Raw genomic sequence first — 6,287 nt, 5'->3', positions numbered from 1 at the left:
TTATAGACTGCATATTAAACACAGAGCAGTGGGTAAAGGGAATTTGATTTTATGGCTGACAATTCTTGGTATTTTGCTATAACATCACAGGATTATGAGTATAGAAGATTAATATACATGTGATTTGGAAGCTTATTCAGCATCAGAGATGACAGAGAACCTGCAGATACATGACAAGAACTGGATTTGGGATTAGCTGTTACACTCAAACTTGTCAGTTTTATAAAGGGGCACTATGATAAAAAAGTATATACTGATAATCTTGGTAACATGTATGTAATAGTAAAGACATCAGGTTTTTATTTTTTAGGCCTTGTTCACATTGCGTTCAGTTTGCATTCACGGTTTGCGATTTTTAACCCTCTGGGCGATAATCCCGAGCTGAGCTCGGGGTAAGCCGCCGCAGAGGATTTCTCAGGCCCTGGTGGGCCGATTTTGCATAATTTTTTTTTTGTTGTTGCACGCAGCTAGCGCTTTGCTAGCTGCGTGTATATACCGATCGCCGCCGCTCCGCGCTGATTCGCCGCTACCCGCCGTGCCGCGCCGCCCCCCCCCCCCCCCCCCCCGACCCTGTGCACAGCCTGGCCAATCAGTGCCAGGCAGCGCTGAGGGGTGGATCGGGACTCCCTCTGACGTCACGACATCATCCCGATCGTCGCCATGGCGACGGGGGAAGCCAAACAGGAAATCCCGTTCTGAACGGGGTTTCCTGTTTGCTTTGATCGCCGGAGGCGATCGGAGGGGGTGGGGGGATGCCGCTGCACAGCGCCATCATGTAGCTAACGCTAGGCTAGCTACATGATTAAAAAAAAAAAAAAAAAAAGTGCTGCGCCGCCCCCTGGCGATATTATTGTATCGCCCAGGAGGTTAATGCATTTTTTTTTCCAATTCCCGGCATTTGGGAGGGCAGGGCGTGTTTTTTTGCGCGCTTTTTGTATGCATTTTGTTTTGAGGGGGGGGGGGGTGTTTTTTAGCTATTTTTGAAGATTTTGAAGAGCCCTTGCACCAAATAATGCACATTAACATTATTAAAGATTAAATGTGTAGCATATATAAGGGGAGTCTTACCTGCAATGCTTTGTGGGTTGTGGAGAGGACTATAGCCATGGAAGATGAGTTGCTTGTTCTTTTGTGTGTTGAGGTCTTCATGAGTAGAAGGGCCCGGCCTCGTCAGTACTGGGTGCATCCCCTGAATGTCAGCAGAGATTTCATGGTTCAATGTCACTCAGTTTACCTTGATTTGTGTGTTCAGCCTTAAAAAATATGTGTATACACCTGATTGATTATAGTCAGCTGATTTGCATGTTGTTTTTTTTTTTTTTTTTGCATGTGTTTCTGTAGTACCATATATAAGGTATTGAATGTTCCCTCATAGCCAATTGCACCTCATATGTGTTGTTTTAGTCAGATATCACCATCCTGCAATACTTTAACTTATCTAAAAAAAAAAAAAAAAAAAAAAAGAGTACAAATGCTTTTGTTTTAGTGTATTAATTTTTTTTTGTTTTGTTTTTGTTTTAAAGGCTGCCATTTTTCCAAAAAATTAAAACAGTTAACAGCAGGAATTGTTATATTTGCAACCAACAAATGACAATGGTACACTTGTCATAATGACATTTTTGTGGTGCTCAAGAGCGTACAATATGGGCAGGACAATTTGTGGCCCAGACTTCAACAATGACCTACACTGTTGATGCAGCTTATATGTTGTACCCAGAGCATGAGCAAAACAATTTTTTACACTGACATGTTAAAAAATGTCATTTTGTAAGATAAGAAATAACAGTAAAATCTTTGCAACATAAAATGTGAGCAATAACATAAAAACAAAAATATAACCTAAATGGAAGGAGGACACATTAATTATCGTCCACAAACAATTCTGCTGATATACTGTCTGTCTGACTGGCTGGGAACTCTTGGTGTGGCCTGTCGTAACCACTACCTTGACCACTTAGATCTGTATACACTGGTGTGTCAGGAGAGGGATGGGTGGATAGTACTGCTGTGCAAACATATGAGGATAAGGTGGTATACTTGGCATTGAGTAATCAGTTATAGACAGGTTGATTATAGTAAGGTTGCTGTACTCGGTACCTGAATGGCTCATGTTGACCCATATGACTATGGCCATAATCTGCATTGTTTTGGTTTTGCAAAGGTGGCTCTGGTGTCCTATATTTGTTCAAAATCTCAATCATATCACGTTTAGCTAGCAACAATTTCTCCTCAGGAAGTTTTTGAGTACAGGGCTCCTTCAGTGCGTCAAAAGCTTGATTTCTTTTTTCCATATTTTTGACAGCTTTTTCTATGGATGTAACCATTTTTATATCATATTCATCTCTACTCATGCCTCTTCCTGATTTTCTGTACTGAAAGCTGGGTCTACTTCTGTATGACACATCACGTGTAACTGGTGGTGACGTGTGGATGGGCTGTCTGGGGAGTGCGTGGGCATGTTGGACTCTTCGTCCTGCTCAGATGTTGTGCTAGTACTCTGTGATGAAGGGTCACTGATATCTAAATTTTTATTTGAAGGTCCTAGGGTGTCTTCATCAGGAAAACTGTCTTCAGTACTGTTAACCTCCTCGGCGTTCAGTTTCTGATGGATTTCTGTGCAAAAAGTGATCCAATTTATTTTCATAACCTTTTTCCTGTAACTTAACAAAATGTGTCAAGCAGGGGTCTAGTGTACTTTTGAGCATTATTAAGATATGTCATTGAAATGACTATTATAATTTTAAAAAATGTCAATAAAACATATTGAAACCTAGTGTACATTTTGAGTCCAATAAAAGCTTGAAACACAAAATCTAAACTAAATTTCAACATTACTCCCCAAAATCTCTGCTCATTTATACATCCAAGCTGTAGCTGCTCAACCTGCACTAATATAAAAAGTAAAGGTGGCCTTGCATGAGATAGAGATAAAGATGATGGGCAGATTCAACCAAAAGACAAATCTTTCTCTAATCAAATCTGATTAGAGAGATTGGTCGGCTACCCATACTCCGCAGGCTGATTCCCAAAAAATGTCAATATGATCGCTCGGGAATCGGCCATGCCCGTTGCCTCGTCGCTGCCCCCTCAATGTAAAAATGTACTCTCGTGTGTGCGTTTATACATTACCTGTCCTGTGTCGCCACCACGTGGTGCCCGTCTTCGGAATTCCCCGCAGATTATTGTAGGTATGTAGCCAGGTCTAGGTGCCCCCAGTACAGGATAGCTAGGTACAGGTGCCCCCCCCCCCCAGTACAGGCTAGGTAAGTACAGGTGTCGCTCAGTATAGGCTAGTTAGGTTCAAGTGTCCCCTAGTATAGGCTAGGTACGTAGGTATGTACAGGTGTCACTCAGTATAGACTAAGTAGGTGCAGGTATCCCCCAGGATAGGCTAGGTAAGTGTCCCTCTGGATAGGCTAGGTAGATGTCCCCCAGGATAGGCTGCTTAGGTGCCCCCCAAAATAGGCTAGGTAGATGCCCCCAGGATAGGCTGCTTAGGTGCCCCACAAGATAGGCTAGGTAGATGCCCCCCTGGATAGGCTAGGTAGATGCCCCCCTGGATAGGCTAGGTAGATGCCCCCCTGGATAGGCTAGGTAGATGCCCCCCTGGATAGGCTAGGTAGATGCCCCCCTGGATAGGCTAGGTAGATGCCCCCCTGGATAGGCTAGGTAGATGCCCCCCTGGATAGGCTAGGTAGATGCCCCCCTGGATAGGCTAGGTAGATGCCCCCAAAGATAGGCTAGGTAGATGCCCCCAAAGATAGGCTAGGTAGATGCCCCCAAAGATAGGCTAGGTAGATTCCCCCCAAGATAGGCTAGGTAGATTCCCAAGATGGGCTAGGTAGGTGCCCCCCAAGATAGGCTAGGTAGGTGCCCCCCAAGATAGGCTAGGTAGGAGCCCCCCAAAATGGGCTAGGTAAAGGCCCCCTGGATAGGCTAGGTAGATTCCCCCCAGGATAGGCTAGGTAGGAGCCCCCCAAGATAGGCTAGGTAGATGCCCCCCAAGTTAGGCTAGGTAGATGCCCCCACTATGCCTAATATCCCTAATGCTGCATATCATGTATAGGAGCCCCTGCACCTAACTAACTAACTTATACAATGGGGCTCCTGTAGCTAGGAAAAACCCCTGAGCGGCATGCCCGGCACTCGGGCATACTACTTTCAGCAAAAATTCCTTGCCCGACACAGTGTTGGGCATACCGCTCGGGAGATTACGAAAAGAGAATAGTAACAATCCTCACCATATTCATTGTAAGCATCATGGCTTACCCCTGCATCAGTGCCCATACTTACACTCCATTAGTAATATGTGGCTTGAGGAACTCCAATAACTTTGCAAATTTGTATAGTTTGCGTTTGCTAGCGCGCCAGCACCACTTCTTTCTTCCCTCTTTTGTCTCTCCACATCTGATAAATATCACAAACCGACTTCCATCAGGTCCTCAATTGTTCAACTGAAAAAAAAAGTCAATTTAACCATTTCAGCCCGCGGGGATTTTTCACCTTATGCATCAGAGCAATTTTCACCTCCCATTCATTCGCTAATAACTTTATCACTACTTATCACAAGTTATTGATCTATATCTTGTTTTTTCCGCCACTAATTAGGCTTTCTTTTGGTGGTACATTTTGCTAACAATTATTTTTTTATAAATGCATTTTAACAGGATTAATAAGAAAAAAAAAATGGAAACATTCATTATTTCTCAGTTTTCGTCCATTATAGCTTTAAAATATTCCATGCTACCATAATTAAAACCTATGTATTTTATTTGCCCGTTTGTCTCGGTTATTACACCATTTAAATTTTGTCCCTATCACAATGTATGGCGCCAATATTTTATTTGGAAATAAAGGTGCATTTTTTCCATATTGCGTCCATCACTATTTCCAAGCTTATAATTTTAAAAATGTTCATAGTATACCCCCTTCACATGCATATTTAAAAAGTTCAGACCCTTAGGTAACTATTTGTTTTTTTTTTTTTTTTGTTGTTGTTTTTTGTTTTTAATTCAATATAAATGTATACATTTTTCAATTTTTTTATTTGGGTAATTTTTTGGTGTGGGAAATAAACAGTTAATTTTAAATGTTAAAATGGTGTGCGAATTCTCTTCAAAAATGTTTGTAGATGTAGTTTTAATATTACCTTGATTTTTTTTTTTTTTAATCTTGTGCTTCTCGCTAACCGGAAGCACAAGGAGGACGGGGAAACTTTTTTTTTTTTTTTTTTTTTGCAGAAAGACTGCGGCCTCTGGTAAGAGACCATCGGTTTTTCTGCTGGGGATTTTGATCAGTGATTGGGAACCATGTTCCCGTTCACTGATCACAGGGCTACCGGGGAACAGCACGGGGACGCGCCGAAGCACGTCATCGCAGCAGAGCAGCCGCCTGGACGTCAGGGCGGCTGAAATGGTTAAATGTGATGATTACTAGCAACAGGACATACATATGCAGCACTACATTGCACATACAGGTAGATGAAGGCCAACATCCAAAGCATTGTGTTGTACACCTGTACACCTGTGTGGATGGAACTACTAGAGAGACAGCTTCACATCTATGGGCCATGGCATTGGCCTAACACCCATGCACCTGCCTATCCCTGCACCTTCCTGGATGATGAGGCCTTTGACCTTTTGCTTTCATGCTATGAGGCCTTTCACAGATGAAATCATGCAAGCTAAGCCAAAATAATAAAAAAAGGTACTAAAAAAAATAAATTAGGAAATGTGTAAAAACCACCTTTGCCATTGTTGCTAACAAGTGTCTGGTATGTGAGTGTTATCAATGGGACATTGCTTACCATGTTGAGGTTAAAGAGGCACATTTCACCATATTGCCTTATAGCATATTATTCCACATTGCCGGAGATATATATATATATATATATATATATATATTTGAGGCTTATGCCATTAACAGTGCAAGAATGGCAGCAATTTAACCACTTCACCACTGAGGGGTTGTACCCCCTGACCACCAGAGCAATTTTCACCTTTCAGCGCTCCTTCCATTAATTCGTCTATAACTTTAGCATTACTTATCACAATTAAACGAACTATATCTTGTTTTTTCCACCACCAATTAGGCTTACTGTACACACACTTTACAACACACACACACACACACACACACACACACACACACACACACACACACACACTTTACAACACACACACACACACTTTACAACACACACACACACACTTTACAACACACACACTTTACAACACACACACACTTTACAACACACACACACTTTACAACACACACACACTTTACAA

At 42.2% G+C, this 6,287-nt stretch overlaps 1 protein-coding gene across 1 annotated transcript in view; it reads left to right on the top strand.

The window, feature by feature from the left end:
• The window catches only part of LOC137562125 (zinc finger protein 850-like), a 178,175-nt gene that overhangs the window by 34,002 nt on the left and 137,886 nt on the right, over positions 1-6,287 (top strand). The gene's annotated exons all lie outside the window — the stretch shown is intronic.

The sequence above is a fragment of the Hyperolius riggenbachi genome, chromosome 3 (genome assembly GCF_040937935.1).
Source record: "Hyperolius riggenbachi isolate aHypRig1 chromosome 3, aHypRig1.pri, whole genome shotgun sequence".
Taxonomy (NCBI): domain Eukaryota; kingdom Metazoa; phylum Chordata; class Amphibia; order Anura; family Hyperoliidae; genus Hyperolius; species Hyperolius riggenbachi.
Note: the sequence above shows the minus strand (reverse complement) of the source record. Positions and strands in the feature narration are given on the sequence as shown.